We start from the raw sequence: 15192 nt of genomic DNA on the forward strand, positions 1-15192 counted from the left end.
CCCTGTATTGGAATATAAGCACGTAATAAAAATTTTCTGTAGCCCCGTATTGGTAGTATTGAGATTGTTTTTTGTGTTTGGTTCGCAATGCAAAGGGGCGTCGAGGAGGGAGCCGAGGAAGCTTTCTTTTAGATATTCGGTGCCTGTTTGTTTTTTCAGAAAGTTTTGGGGTTTCCTGTGATGTTGAGGGTTGCTGTCAAAATGGAGATAAGCTGCACTATAATATTCTTTTATGTCCGATTTTCACAGTTAAAAATAACCTCGAAGATACAACCAGTTTTCTGAGATCGCTTATTCGAAGGTAGGTATTGCTTGTAAGTATCAAATTTTATTTGCAGTTTTGAGCGACGTTCACCACATTCTTGGCTCGGTTAGGTAGCTCCAGAATATGTAAATCAATAGCATTTTACCAATCCAGACGTTAAAACAAATTATAAAAACATGGAAGAATCCAACAAAATATTTATTACGACACAAAATCAAATATACTTCATTCACTCATTTTTAAATCAATACTTATAACCCCTATACTTTTTATTATTTATCAATTAACTCACTTGGCATATAACTAATTATTTAACAAATATATAATTTTATTTATGTTATTGTTATAAATAATTATAAGATTTACTAATAATAATTCTCATTATTATAAATGATTACAATAATTATATTTTATAAAGAGTTTAATGAGTGGCTTTAATGGTTAAGAGGTCATAGGTTCAAAATCAGAGGGGTGGAGTATGTATGCCTTGATAAAATAAGTGGTCAAATTGCTGAGTGGTGGGTCTTTTGTGTCACAAACAAGAGAGTCTCATACACCAATTTGGTGTCTTGGGTAGCCATGACCTTAAAATTAGATAATAATAATATTATCCTATTCACATTATTTTAATTTTCCACTTCCAACAATGTGATTGGCTCTAACTAGTGATGTAGTATAAGTCCAGCCAGTGATTTCGTATAGGATTACTTTTAGTGCTATAGTTTGACTAGATTAAATGAATAAATTTTTCTCCCATTTACTCTATTGGCCATGCTAGTGAAAATTAAACTGACCTCATTGAAAAATTAGAGCTCCATGAGCCCTAAAAACTCATGACATCTCAAACTACTTTCCACCGCCTAAACTGATTCCATATATGTAACTTTTTTTTACATATTATATTATTAATAATTTAATTTTGTTTGTTTTTTTAAAAATCAAAATGAAAAATTAAAAGAGATAACAATTGTACATATGTATATTAGAATGTATTTATGGTATTTTTAGTTCTTACAATATTTTGGGTAAGTTCCTGACATTATGTATATTTTTCTGATGAAAATCATATATTTTATTTTTGGATCACTGACAGGAAACATCACTGACGGGAAAGAGCACGATGGGCTTTATCTAAAGCCCTCGTGAGTGAAAACACAATAATTTTGGGTTACACCTAAAAAGTGATATCGCACAGAGGATCGAGCCGAGCCGAGCCGAGCCGAGAACACGCGTTCTTTCATTGCAGATGATCGCGGCAGGGCCCTCTATATTATTTATAAAGGCGACAGATGGTGATCTTTAACTGGAGGCGTTTTGAGCTCCCGCATTTTTCTCTGTCGGGGTGTCCAGTCATGGGCCTACTGGTTCATTAATGCACTCTTTTCCTGTTTTTTCTTACCTACCTCGATTTTTCCCGGAATAGTGTCACATATTTTCCGTTCCGGGTTTTCGCTCACTGGAACGTTTTACACTTGTCCCCTTCATGCATGATTTTCCTGTGTCTTGTTTCGAACGTGTCGGCCACCTACTTCCACTTACTTCTCGCTCTGTCAGTATATTGTGAGATTTTCTTGTGGGTCGGTTCTTTTACGCAGTAGATTTTTCTCGACCCTCACGGAAGAGACTGCTCTGCGAGTGACTATGTCTTAGGCCTTGACAAGCTTTCTGGTATTCAGTCGTTCACTCTCCCACTCTACTCTCCCTACAAGTGTCCATCTACTCTTTAGAATTAGAACCTGATCCTGTTTTTCCAGGCGGGGTCCTTCTTTTCTCTGCACAAACCTTCCATTGCTATTTCTCTAGAATTGCTTTCCATCTCAAAGTTTTCAAAATAGCTTGGTTTTTTCAACCGCTTCTGTCATTTCGTTTGACAAGCAATGGTTTTGTTATTCTGGGCTCGGTCGAAAGAAATAACTGGCGTATATCAAAAGGGAGACTGGCGCGTTCTCGGGGAGGCTCGGCGTCGGCTGCTCGGGAGAAAAGAGGTAAGTTCAGCCTCTAAATTCACATGAAATCCTGGAAAATCTGTTCAGAAAAGCTTATTTATTCAACTGGAATTAGCTGTCTGTAATTCCTAGTACTAGACCGACTTTTTTGAACAATAAGATCTCTATTTTGTTTTTTTTTTTTTTTTTTTTCAGACGGAAAAAAGCTTGATATATCATATAAGGTATACAATGGACAAAAAATACATCATGTGTAGCTTGAGAAAAGGCCAGACCGATTCTTTACAAAGATATTTCGAGATGAGCTGGAAAAAACCATAGTAATCCCCATAGAGTACTCATAGCCCAGTAGATTAGACAGCCAGTTAGCTTGCAAAAGGAAGATAACCCAGCTTCAAGAAGGAAGATGGAATCAAAAATCAAAACAACGATATCCCGATGAGCCATTTTAACCACCAGCAGGTAAAACTCATAAACACAAAATTTCAGAAAATGATAAAAAAGGAAGGGCATACGTGGTATTCTACAATGAAATGAAATTAAGTACCAGGGAGGGAGAATTCCTGGATGGAGAAAAATTCTGCATCAAGTATTAACTCCATGTTCCGATGCTTGTTTCTGCTAGAAGACCTTTTTTGGATAAAATATCGGCTTGCTAGTTTTGTGATATGTAGATATGTTGTATTCAGAATCCCTCCATCCTCTTCCAAAGATAACTGATTCTATCCATCCAGCCAACAAAATGCACTTTGTTGATATGATTCTTCCCCAATACATGATCAACTATGATTTTTGAGTCTTCGCAAATCAGAAGGGACTGAATGTTTAGAAAATGACAGATGGAGAGAAGACCTGTCAGTGCCATGGCCTCAGCTTTGCAATTAGTACCATTTCCTCGTTCCAGAAAATAAGGTATTGCAAGTTATCCTCCATAATAATATGAACCCCACAACCGCAAATACCATTTTGAGTAGCTCCGTCAAAATACGTTCTTGGAAACACGAAAGGGTCTGGTGCGTGATCTGATTGATTGGATTTATTACTCTTGGAAGATTTAGCAGGGATAGTATTATAGAGGGATACAATACTATAAAAAACAACCATGAAAGGCTCCTTTTTGTCCTTGAAAATAATATGATTCCTCCATCTCCATATAAACCAAAGGACAAATAATGCGATAGGCCCCTAAGACTCTTTTTGACAGCTCCACCAAACAAAAGCTTCTTTTATAGATACATGAGAAACATAGGGGAAACTAAAATAAGCAGCCAGGCCGTGCCAGAGTTGCTGAGATCTTTGACATTGAAAGAACATGTGATAATTGCTTTCATTAGCAGATTTGCAGGCAAAACAATACCCAGGTCTAGACCAACTCCTCTTCTGCAAATTTTCCCATGTTAGGTTTTTGTTATGGAAGACCAGCCATGAGAAGAATATGGTTTTAGAAGGACATCTAGATTTCCAAAAAATTGGTGGAAAGAGTGGAACAGAAAGAGCACCCTTTAAACTTATCAAGTTTATGTAGATATCTTTTACACATATAGGGTCTATTGCTTTTGTGCCCTTCCAAATAAGAACATCATCTTCCAAAGAACGACAAATACCATAGTTTCGCAAACAGCATCTGATCTTTTCCCATTGCCGCGTCAAGTCACCTGTCATCCCCATATTTTCGGTATCCTTCCAAAGAGGGAAAGGACCCTGCCATGCATGAATAAGCTTGTTCCAAGTAAAGAAACCCTTTCTAAGAAAGAAATTTAAAAGCGACGCAGATAAATTCATGTCATTCCCCCCGCCTAAGAGCGGATCAATTCCAATGAAGATCCTTTTTCCAATTTGAATACTCCATACCAAATTCTTTAGTAAGTAAGATTCAATCTTTCGGAAACTCATCCATATTGCCGATCCATAAGCGAATCCAATCTTTCCCAACCTGAACCAGTAAGTTATATCTTTATTGGCCATATATATTTTATTAATGGTATTGCTCCATGGACCTTCCCCAAAAATACCCCTCCAAAGAGACTTGCAAATTAATTCTTTTCCAAAGGTTCTCAGATCCAGAATGCCCCAACCTCCTAACTTCTTTGCAATGTGATATCATATAGTTCAGTTAGGTGATACTTTCTTTGTTCCGATTGACCTCCCCATATAAAATTTGCAGTCAATTTGTTCATCGAATGAATGATGCTGGCAGGAAGAAAGTATAAGTGAGCTCAAGACATAGTTAATTGAGCCAAAATCGATTGAGCTAAAACAACTTTGCCAGCCAAGGAGAGACATTTGAGTTCCCACTCAGAAATCTTTTTATAATATCTGTCAAGGATCCATTGTCAGTCCGATTTAGAATACCCATTAGCTTTTAAATGAAAACCTAAGTATTTCATTCCATCCTTAATGGACTGTGCCTCAATCCCAAAAAGAGAAGATAGCCATTTTATAAGTTCCATATTAACATCACTATGATAGAAAGATGATTTAGATTCATTTATTTGCAAACTTGTAGCTTTTTGAAACCTTTCCAAAATATCGTGAAGACATTCGCAGAAAAGTTTGCATAACATGCCGAAAATAAGGATGTTATTTACAAATAAATTATGGGATATAAAGTTATCTCTGCAGATCTTCAAAGGATGACACCTGTCTTCCGCAATTGCCTTGTTAATATGGAGACTTAAAGAGTTCATAGCCAAGATAAAAAGTAAAGGGGATAAGGAACAACCCTGTTGCAGACCTGTGGCAGCTAAAAAATAAGAGGAACGTAGTTCATTTATAATGATGGCATAATTAACTTTTTCCACACAGGCCATGATCCAGTTTATCATCTTAGAATTCAAACCAATTTTGGCAAGTAGACATTTCATGAAACCCTAGTCTACGCAATCATATGCTTTCTTAAAATCGATCTTCAGGATGACAACCTCACTTTTTTAAGTATGCATAGTGAACAAACTTTCTTGTGTATTCGCCACAACATCTAATATATTCCTTCTTTTTAGGAAACCATGCTGGTCTTTAGTTAAAAATCTGGAAAGTGTGTCCTTCATTCTTTCAACAATGATTTTAGAAATGATTTTGTGATATATTACAGAGAGAAATGGGCCGTAAATCTTGGAAGGAGGCTGCTTCCGGTTTTTTTGGAATGAGAGCAATTAGAGTAGAAGAAATGAGATGATGTATGTTACCTGATACTCGAGAATCTTCAACCATCCTCAACAAATCATCTTTAATAAGATAAAAAAAGTGGATAAAAAATTCAATCGACCACCCGTTCGGTCCTGGACACTTATCTTTTTTGAAGGATTTCATGATTCCCAACAATTCCTCCTCTGTTAGTGGCTGGAAAAGACACTAGTTCTGTGCATCGTTAAACATTTGAGGATAAAGGTCAATCCCCCAAATAATGTCCTGTATCCTACTATCACTAGATCTCTTATATTGATTTTCACAGTATTTAACAGCCTCATTAGAGATGTCTCGTTGTGAATGAAGAAAGTCTCCCTGCCCATCATTAATCTTCCATATAGTGGTTTTTTTTCCTCTGGAGTTTGCAAACCTGTGAAAATTTTTGTATTCTTATCGCTTTTTTTTAGCCAAATAGCACGACTTTTCAGTCTACATGAGGCTTTTTCCTGTTCCAGAATCTTTTTTTTTTTTCCTTTCAAGTTTATTTATACGGCATTCTCATATGAAATTGAAGCAAATGAACAGATAAGACTCCAGAAATCTGGTCCAGTTCCATTTGTATATCTCAGAGAGCCAATCCGTTAAGCTGTCTTTTCTTGAATTGCTATTCCTTAACAATCTTTCTGATGAAAGATAGTTTATCCATAAAATACATAGAAGAGGACATATTATCATGAGAAGATAAATCATTCCAACATTTTTTTATAATATCATTGAATTCAGGATCTTCTAGCCAGGTTCTATTAAACTTGAAAGGGTAACTTTTTCTAAAACCCTTCTCCCTCCAACAAAGAGATATCGGTTTATGATCCGATATAAAACAATTTTCAATGCTTGAGATCGGCATATCCAGTCGATCGATAATGCTAAGATGTAGTATAAATCGATCAAGTCTTTTAGCAATATAATCCCCTTCTATTCTTCCATTGTCCCAAGTAGGTTGCATTCTGAGAGGGTTAATATCAACAAGATTTCGGTGCAACATCTCATATTTTATACAATCAGCAAGAGGGTTATTTTTCCTACTATTCCCTCATACTTTTTTCAGAATTTAAAGTAACATTTAGGTCCCCCGCAATCATCAATGAATCAATGCCAAAAATTTCTAATGAAAATAATTTTTCCCAGAATGGGAGCCTATCATTGTACGGAGCATAACTGTTCAAAATATTAATAGGGTTATTGAGTCCTCGAATATAAGCAGAGATGAGGATGCCAACAAAACATTTATAGGCCTTGGCCGTAATCCAGTCGGGGTCCCACAAAACCGCTAGACCCCCAGAAAGACCTATGGCCTCGGAAGCTACCATATACCAAGAAGGGAACATTTTTTTGAAGTAGGAAATAGAAACATGAACACTATGCATGGTTTCCTGGATTAGTATAATTTTTGGCTAGACCAAGTAAAATACATTTTTCAGGGCCAAGAATTTATGGTTTGCCCCAAGACCTCTGATATTCATTGAAAGGATGTGAGTCATGCTTGGTCATTCTCTGGCATACTTGCTCTAAGAGGCCCGTTCTTAGAAAGGTCAATGATAGATACATCAATAAGAGAGAGGTCATGGATTCCCTTTCCAGCAGAGTCCATCCTGCCCCTGAAATGTCTGCTACCCCTGTTATTCTTTCTCCTCACAGTAATGTTTTTTGCAGAGTTCGCACTGATAAGAGTAGGAGAAGGCTTTCCAGGTTTATGAATAGTAAGGGGACGAAACTCAAGTGATCTTTTACTCAAGAGATAATCAAGGTCACTACCCACAGAATTTATAGGAGAGGACATAGGGGAGTTTAGAGGAGTAACTGATACGCAAGGCTCCTTCCCTTTCTCGGAGGGAAAAGATCTTTTTTTAGGTGATGGGGAGGATGATGGGATAAAAGTAATGAGGGAATCAACAGGGAAATCATCATATGGATGGGGAATGGGATTAGGGGGAGGAATTTCATTGTCAGAAGGGGGTTTCAGGGGGGGTTGCAGATATGATTATAAACCTTCTGACCTAGTGGGGAAGTTGACCTTCTAGAGCTTTCAGGTAAAATACAATGGTTCAGGGGATTTAATGAAGGGGAAGAAAAGTCCAGAGAATTTTTCTTGCATAGGGAAGATGGATTCCAATTCAAATTATCATTAGGAACCACCAGATTCGATGGGAGATAAACAATTTTGAGATGATAAATGAGACATACCTGAGAATGGAGACTCCATCTTACACCTATATAAGGTAGACTGAGATTTTCTTTGTTGCGACCGGCGATGAAATTTGAGGCTAGGTCCACGAGGGTAATTTTTAATTAAATGACCTATTCTATGGTATGCCGAACATCTGAAAGGGACTTCCCAGAAGTCCAGTCTTTGTTTTATGTTTAAATCTCCCCAAGATAGTTCGATGTGATCAGGAAACCCACCCTTGTAAGCTTTATCAATGAGAATCCATGCCACACGCTTATCTTTTTCTCCAATACGTTTAGGATCCACATAAATATATTTTTCTATAGTGTTTCTCATTTTAGTAAGAGTTTCCTTTGAACATAGTTCAATAGGAAGGCTCGAAAGCTTGACCCATATCAGGTTGTTTGTAGGAGTGTTCCTCAAAGGATTGTAAACAATATACTATTTGTGAAGCGCAAGAAAATTCTTACCATGAAACCATGGAAGATTCTGAATGATATCCAGGTTTTCAGCGCTCATGAAGTGAAAACTGTATCAATCCTTCATGAGTTTTGCTATTTGAGGTATATAGCCCAGCAATGATTTCCACTTTAGCCCAAGGCATTTATGCATCTGGGATTCATCCATCTCTGGAAAATGCCATCGACCAACTAGGGCTCGCTCTTGAAGACTCGCAATGCGGTCGGTTAGGAAGGTACTATCAAGTTTAATAACAGAAGGTGGCAGGATAGTTTTGATAGGTTTCAGGTTATTTTTAAGTTGAATGGATGGTCCGCCAACTTCAAAATCCCGACGCGGGAGATCGTTTTGGCCACTTTCCCACACATTCCCCGTATGCAACAAGTTATCACCTCCTAGTTCAACATCTGGCAGAGAGGGACGAACCACAACATCTGCCAGCGTGGACTGCCATTCACTCGACGGGATAGCAGCCTTGCGGCAGGTCTCGGCCAGGATTGTGGCATGTACGATAGCATCCGTGGCTGATGCATTTGAGAAAGGGTCCATACCCAAAAAGAAAAAAGGGAAAGACGTCACACACCCTGTTTTAGCTAGAGGATAGAGAAATACAACATAGATTCCTATCAGATCGGGTCATAAATAGAAGCTGACAAACACTGAACATAACGCTCAGAGAAGATATGGCTAAATGAGGGAGGGAATAAGCTCGCATAAAGTGAAAACTGATAGGCGAAGCCTCGAGAAATAAAATATACGCTTTCCAGGAAAAAACGAGTCCCAAAGTAGTCAGAGACTGTCAGTCAGTAAAGAGAGATGACCTCTGCTTGAGAAAAGATAAGGCAAAAGGGAGAAAATTCAAAAAAACAGCGGCTACATCTGACAATCGAGACTGACACTATTTTCCAGAGCTTAGTCTTCGATGAAGCCCAGAATTAAAGAAGCTGGCCCTATGCAGAAACTGGTCTCGAAAGAATAGATACGGGAGTCGGAGAGGATTTCCGGCACGGAAAAACCAGGTGACAGAAGAGAGCAGATAGACGACACACGAAAGGTTAAGGATTTTCAAACAATAATCAGAAAAACCCTCAGTATTAAGATACACCAGGAAGGTCCAGACAGCAACAAAAACATCCCCTACAAGTGCACCACCAATGACCAATTCTGAAACTGAAGTCTTCGCATGGTCTAGAGATAATGCAAATTTCGAATGGGATGTAAGAGAATTTACTTGGAAAACTCATAAGAAAGAGAAGAAACCTTCCAGTAAACTATGAAAATCAATAGAAGGCATTTGCTGATTCCCACTTTGAAAACCTTAGCCTCTAAGAACGTATTCAGCGTAAGGAACAAAAAATAAACAGGATGATTCCAATTCAGCTATACTAAATCCTTAATATATCTAAAGGAGCAGGAAAATCCATTTAGGAACCCAGATAACAGAAAAAAACATCCATTTGAAAAGGGAGCAAGACTTCCCCACAAAGATATCATTTAAAAACGAGAAAGAGTGATGAAAGTAGGACTGATAGTCTCCATACCTCATTAGAAACTCGATGGTTGCTAGAGCTGAGCCTCCCCAAGAAGAACACAAGCCACCCAAAACATGATTCGCAGTATTCCTTTCCGATTCCCCGAATCCCAAATAATGAAGACGACCCATAAAAATTTACAGATAATAAAGATGAAAAAACTATGATAAATGATAGCAGGGGACAGTGGATAATGAGGTCTTAAAAATACTGAGATAGAGTAAGGGATGAAAGGCAAAGATGCCCCTCTGACATGCTACCACTACAGAGACATATTTAGAAGACAAAGATAAATGATAAGCCACTGCAAAAGTCGAAAAACCTATAGCTCATACTTATACATAGGCCCGGGAGGTGCATGGCGGGACTTGACACATCCTGTAGCAAGACGACACAGAAGGAGAATGTAGGAACATGTGTCCGATATGCATGAATGGCAGGTAGAAAGATGATAGATAGGACGCAGACTCATAACAAGATACATGGCCACCATGTATCATGCAGACACCAGTTGTCGCACTCTTTTGTAGCTGTTCCGACTCCATACCCCTGCTCAGATGCTCCCAACAAGTGTAGACAGGGCGTAGACTCATAATAGGATACGTGGCCACGAAAGTTATAGTATCTTCGGGGATGCAAGGACATTTTGTAAATGTCTCTGTTGTGTTCTTTTACCTACTTGGAGGAGTTTATAACCAAATTTGTCAAACAGACCCACCTTCCGAAATTTTTCTGCAAAATCCCCTTTTATCTATCAGACATTTGTATTGTTTCCAGACCTTGTGTTGATTTTAAGTTTAGAATTGGAAAATGGTGTTGTACTTGCAGGGGATGTTTCTGCTGCTGTATTAATCTTCCTGGTTTTTTTGAATCTATAGGGGTTTCTGAATCTCTGGTCCATGTGTGCTGTCTATTTGTTTTCTCCTTGCTACCTGGTTTTTCCAGAAACGGAAAATTACAATATTTACTCTCTGGTTTTTCCGGGACCAGAGAATTACAATATTTACTCTCTAGTCTTTCCGGGATCAGAAATTTCAAATCGCTTGATTTTCCGACTTCCGGGACATACTGGTGATTGATATTTGGAATGATTTGTCAGGGTTTTGTCAAAAAGTTGCCGCCGTTTTAAATTTTGATGTCTACATCACGATCTTTTTCTCCTGTTAACGTCATTGTCTTTTAAATTTCCTGTCAGACTCTGGACATTTGGCTCTGAATTTTCTGAAAAGGTGGGTTTTAGCTTTCCGAAGCTATTTCTGTTAGGGTTCACATTACGGGAATTTCCTCTCCTTACTTGGCCATATCATTCCTTATCAGAATGTTCATAAATCCTGTCAGTTTCTATTTAAGGCTCTAGCCCGTGGAAATCAAAACCGGATCATTTGTTAGTCCACCTGTGTCAGCGTTGCTGACACCCTTATCTCTGTCTTGTTCGGTCACATGAAGTTTTTCTCGAATGTTTTGGCCACGTCGGCTATGGTGCGGGCCACCATTCGAACAGAAGAGCAACACGGGGCTGCTTTTCCCTCAAGTAATTAGCATTCCACGTTGGCGGAGGATTTGATCCCTTCTACTTTGCCAGCACGTGGGTGGGAAGGTGGTGACAAGGATTTCGTGCGAAGTGTGCGGGAAGGTGGTGGCGAAGACTTCACATGACATGAATTAAAAGGTGGCGAACTTGGCCCCATGAGACGCAAACATAATCAGTGACCTATTAAAACTATCCCGCCACCCTCTGCGATTAATCTTGATAGCGTTTTTCAATTTGACTGCATTGCTAGCTTGCAGAACCGAGCCCTTGTTGGTTGCTGTATCTTTCCAGTAATGGATGATGAACAAATGCGAAAATGGCTCGGTTCTAAGTTGAACTCTCTTCTGAAATATTTCCCTCAAATTGTCAAACTAATGAAGGATTGGTACAGTTTTCATTTCATGAATGCTAAAGATTTGGAAATCATTCAGAATCTCTCATGGGTCCATGGAAAATGTTTTCTAGCTCTTCATAAATGGTACATAGGTTATAATCCCCTGAGAAATACGCCATCAAACAATCTAATTTGGGTTAAGCTGCTTGGCCTGCCCATTGAACTATGGATAAGGAAGCCTGCCCATTGAACTATGGATAAGGAAACTCTATCTGACATAGGGAATGCTATAGGTAAATTTGTTTATGTGGACCCGAAGTGCCTCGGGGCAAAGGATAAGCAAGTTGCATGGATACTAATTGAAAAAGCATATAGAGGAGGTTTTCCTGATCATATAGAATTATTTTGGGGAGATTTAAATATAAAACAAAGACTTGATTTTTGGGGGGTCCCTTTTAGATGCTCGGTTTGTCATAGAACAAGACATTTAAATAAAAATTGTCCTCGCCGTCCTGGTCATAAATCTTATGGGAGGAAGCATCAGATGAATTCTCAATCCGAATCATATGGGTGGAAGCAGAGGTCCTCTTTTACAGGTATGTCTATGTTATCTTCAGCTATCAGTTCTTATCTCAACTTGTCTAGAAGCCAATCCAAAAAGCATGTTTCATATGAAAATTTGCACCGAAAATCCTTATCTCCATTTAAAAATCATGTAACAAATCAATCCTCTCCTAGGACTAAATCTCTGAAGAATAGTTTTTTTATCTGAAAGATCTCGAAGGTTGGTTACTCCTTTGGGGAGAGTGGATTATAACCTTATTAATCAATATCCCCCGGAGCCCCCTGCTGACTCAGAAATTCGCCTTCCTTAAACCATTCCCCATCCCTTCCATGATATCCCATCTGCATCTCACATTACATATATTCCATCTTCCTCTCCATCTCCAAAGAAAAAAATGCCACCGTCTGGAAAAGGAAAAAAGCCTTGTATATCTGAAACTCACTTGTCTCAAAACTCACCTGTCTCACTGCTAAGTAAAAAATCTCTTGAACTCCATCCTCTCATGATTCACAAACCGGGAAAGTCATCTTTGCCTCATATTAGTCCAAATTCGGCAAAGAACATTACTGTTAGGAGAAAGCAGAACAAAGGAAGCAGGTATTTCCGAGGCAAAAGGACAATGCTGGCATTGAGATCCGTGACACATCTCTCATCGATATTCTTATCATTGATTTGTCTACAAATGGGCCTCTTAGAGCAAGCCAGCCCGTGAATTGCCCACCATGACTCACATTTTTTCAATGAACATCAGAGGTCTAGGGGCAGACCAAAAATTTTTGGCCCTGAAGAATCTTTTTTTCTTTGTTCATCCGAAAATCATTCTCATTCAAGAGACTATGCATGTTGTTCCTGATTCCATTTCCTATTTTAGGCGGATGTTTCCCTTTTGGCACATTGTGGCTACTGAAGTTATTGGTCAATCGGGGGGTTTGGTGGTGCTATGTGATCCAGACTGGGTTAAAGCAAAGGATTTCAGATGTTTTGCAGGCATCCTGCTCCTTGCAAAATTTCGGGGACATGCCGTCCCCTTTCATATTTTAAATATTTATGCCCCTTACAAGGACAGGCTCCCATTCTGGGACAGACTTTTTTCATCAGAATTTTTGGACATTGATTCTCTAATGATTGCTGGTGACCTAAATGTTACCTTCAATTCTGACGAAGTTTGGGGCAGTGGAAGGAAAATTGATCCACTTGCTGGTCTTATAAAAAATGCAATGCTTCATCGAAATTTTGTTGATATATGTCCTTATTAGATAGGATCAGCTTGGGACAATGGTAGAAATGATACTGCATATATTGCAAAGAGGTTAGATCGATTTACTATTCATGACAGCATAATTGACTGTTTGGGAATGCCTGTGTCAAATATAGGAAAATGTTTCATTTCTGATCACAGACCAATCTCTCTTGAATGGAGGAATCAAGAGTTCAGGAAAGGCCACCCTTTCAAGTTTAACAGAATTTGTTTGGAAGATTCTAACTTCAATGAACTCATTAAAAAATTCTGGACTGACCTCCCTTCTATGGATTATTCGTCTCCCATCTTGTATTTTATAGATAAACTCTTATCTATCAGAAAGAATGTAAAAGAATGGCAATTCAGGAAAAGACATCTCAATATGAAGGTCCTTAATGATATTCAAATGGAACTTGACAGGATTGCTGGTTGCATGTTTGGAAATTCCATTTCTCTACAAATGCGTTGTCGTATAACAGAACTAGAAATGAAAAAACAAAAGATTTTGGATATTGAAGAAGCCTCATGGACACTGAAAGTCGTGTTATTTGGCTAAAAGAGGGAGATAGAAATACTAAATTCTTCCATAGATATGCAAACTCCAGACGGGAAAAGAACACTATTTGGGGGATAAATGATGGGGAGGGTAATTATCTTCACACTCAGAAAGGCATCACAAATGAAGTTGTGAAATTTTTTTAAAACCAATACAAAAGGGTTGGGGATGTTAGGATTGAGGATATTATATGGATCATTGACTTATATTCTCATCTGTTTGATGAAGCTCAAAATGAGTGCCTCTACAAGCCGGTCTCGGAAAAGGAATTATTGGGAGTTATGAAATCTTTTAAAAAGGATAAGACTCCGGGCCCGGACAGGTGGACGATTGAATTTTTTATCCATTTCATTGATCTCGTAAAAAGTGATTTATTGGGGATGGTATAGGAATCAAGATTAACATGCAACATACATCAGCTTATTTCATCTACTTATATTGCTCTTATTGCGAAAAAACCGGAAGCATCCTCCTCCTTGGATTTTGGACCGATATCACTTTGCAACATCTCCTTCAAAATTATTTCAAAAATCATCGAGGGAAGAATTTAGGGTACTCTTTCCAGGTCTTTAAACCAGGATCAACATGGTTTTCTCCAAGGAAGGAATATTCTAGATGCTGTAGCAAACACCCAGGAAAGTCTGTTCACTATGCATTCCAAAAAGAGTGAAGCGGTTATTCTGAAGATTGATTTTAAAAATGCATATGATTGCCTTGATTGGGGGTTCATTAGATGTCTTCTTGCAAAAATTGGTCTAAATTCACAGATGAGAAATTGGATTATGGCTTTCGTAGAAAATGTAATTTATGTAATCATAAATGGTTTGCCTTCATCATTTTTCTCGGCGGCCAGATGTCTGAGACAAGGCTGCCATTTATCCCCTCTCATTTATTTTGGCTATGGACTCTTTAAGTCTTCACATCAATAGAGCGGTATCGGAGAATATGTGTAGGCCTTTGAAGATCAGCAGGAATAATTTATCTCCCACAATTTATTTGTGGATGACATCTTGATATTTGGTATGCTTTGTAGACTTACCTGGGAATGTCTTCACGATACTGTGGAAAGATTTCAAAAAGCTACTGGGATGCATATAAATGAATCAAAATCCTTTTTTTATCATGCAGATGTTAATATGGAAGTATTAGAATATTTGATTCAGCGATTTGGGATAGAGGCGAGGCCCATAAAAGAAGGTATCAAATACTTGGGGTTTCAGTTAAAATTAAAAGGCCATATTAAATCAAATTGGCAATGGATTCCAGATAGATATTTTAAAAGGATTTCATGGTGGGAATATAAGTGCCTCTCAATGGTAGGTAGAGCGGTTCTTACTCAATCAGTTCTAGTCCAATTAGCTGTGTACTGGGCTAATTTTTATTATATTCCCGAGTATCATTCATTTGATGA

General features: G+C 38.3%; 1 long non-coding RNA gene across 5 annotated transcripts in view; it reads left to right on the forward strand.

Moving 5' to 3' along the window:
- The first annotated feature begins 1378 nt into the window (after positions 1 to 1378).
- The window catches only part of LOC149166469 (uncharacterized), a 301282-nt gene continuing 287468 nt past the window's right edge, over positions 1379 to 15192 (forward strand). For 2 of the 5 annotated variants that reach the window (XR_016260435.1, XR_016260434.1), the window contains exon 1: positions 1379 to 2250. This is a non-coding gene — a long non-coding RNA (uncharacterized LOC149166469). The remainder of the gene's footprint in view (positions 2251 to 15192) is intronic. The other 3 variants (XR_016260432.1, XR_016260433.1, XR_016260431.1) reach the window with 3 other exon arrangements.

Source organism: Pinus tabuliformis, chromosome 5_1 (assembly GCF_031772625.1).
Source record: "Pinus tabuliformis cultivar Carrire ecotype Pingquan chromosome 5_1, CPIR1, whole genome shotgun sequence".
Taxonomy (NCBI): Eukaryota; Viridiplantae; Streptophyta; class Pinopsida; order Pinales; family Pinaceae; genus Pinus; species Pinus tabuliformis.